The sequence below is a fragment of the Eutrema salsugineum genome, unplaced genomic scaffold (genome assembly GCF_000478725.1).
Source record: "Eutrema salsugineum unplaced genomic scaffold, Eutsalg1_0 scaffold_4, whole genome shotgun sequence".
Taxonomy (NCBI): domain Eukaryota; kingdom Viridiplantae; phylum Streptophyta; class Magnoliopsida; order Brassicales; family Brassicaceae; genus Eutrema; species Eutrema salsugineum.
Window position 1 is genome coordinate 14,983,060 of NW_006256686.1, and position 1,526 is coordinate 14,984,585.

Sequence of the window (1,526 nt, forward strand, 5' to 3'; positions counted from 1 at the left end):
GTAACTCCTTACCACTCCTCAATGTGATGGCGTTCACATATTCTTTAGGGTTCGGCTCCGGTTTACCTGGTAAAGCCGGGCCTCTTGATGATGTAGAAGCTTGATTCTGCTTAAGCTCTCTGATATCTTGCTGCATTGTCGCGTGCTGGCTCTCAACCCTTTGCTGGCCCTGTAACTGTTGCTGTAGTATCCCACAGACGTCGTTCCCCATTTGATTCTGACCCATTCCCTGAATCTGTTGTTGATTACCCATCGGCTGCGGATGGAACCCTGGTGGAAACTTGTGTTGCTCTGGTTGGTTGTTGAAGTTGTTACTCTGAGCCGCTTGATTCTGCTGAGTGTAGCCGTGCTGTTGCCCACTGAACTGTTGCCCACTGAACTGTTGCTTGGGCTGGAAGGTATTCTGAAAAGGAGCCTTTTGAGCATAGCTTTGTTGTTGTTGTTGAGCAGGGTACACTTGGTCTTGAGGGTTAGCTATATTCGGGTTTCTGTATGAGAGGTTTGGGTTACTGTTGTAGTTGTTAAACCGCTGATAACTCTGCTGATTCCCTATGTAATTCAGCTCCTCTTGTGTTAGACCATCTTCATTAACATTGTCAAAACTTGGCCCGTGGTCATCAAACTCGCCTACAAAGTGTATTGGCTTTTGAGTCGCCATCAAAACCTTGTCAAGCTTACTCTGAAGCTCTCTTATATCCTTTTTCATGCGCTGTTCATCACTAGATCCCTCTGTACGGTTTGCTCTATCAAAGTCCTCTCCATACGTGTCATTGGACATGGCTAGGTTCTCAACTAGTTCCATTGCCGGAGTGATCTCTTTTCCAAGAAAATTCCCATTTGAAGCTGTATCGAGTTGGTTTCTGATCTTGGGGAGTGCACCTCGGTATAAAGTACTCAAGAGGGATGCCTCTGAGAAGCCGTGGTGTGGGCATTGGTTAGTGTAGCTTCTAAACCGTTCCCAAGCTTCACTAAAGCTCTCGTTATTGTGCTGCGTGAAACTTGAGATCTGATTCCTGAGCTTAGCCGTGCGTGATGTGGAAAAGAACTTTGATAAGGACGCCAGTTTACACTGCTCCCAGGTTTGTATAGAACCCCTCGGTATATTCTTTTCCCACTGGTGTGCTTTATCACCGAGGCTGAAAGGGAACAAGTGTAGCTTGAAGCTATCTTCGGAGACGCCATTTATCTTGGTTTAGTCGCAAACCCGATCAAATTGATCTAGATGCTTGAGAGGGTCTTCTCCAGCCAGACCGTGGAACTTTGAGTTTTGCACCATATTGAGCAGGGAAGCTTTAACTTCAAAGTTATTGTTTTGAACTGGTGGAGCTTTAATCCCAGCTCGGTGATAAAGCTTGTAAACGAGACACTAGCCTATGTCATTTGTTCACTTAAGTCAAGATAAGATGATAAAAGTTTGGTGACGATGATTAACAGGCAAATGAGCAATAAAGTTAAATAAAAGCAGAGATTTAAACTAATCAAGATGCAAATAACAAACAGGTGATTCAGATGATGGTAATGAATGA

General features: G+C 44.5%; 1 non-coding gene across 1 annotated transcript; it reads left to right on the top strand.

Moving 5' to 3' along the window:
* Positions 1-914: 914 nt before the first annotated feature.
* On the top strand, positions 915-1,021 carry LOC112084717. The gene has a single exon (XR_002898378.1). It is a non-coding gene; the product is annotated as a small nucleolar RNA R71 (small nucleolar RNA).
* The last annotated feature ends 505 nt before the right edge of the window (positions 1,022-1,526 follow it).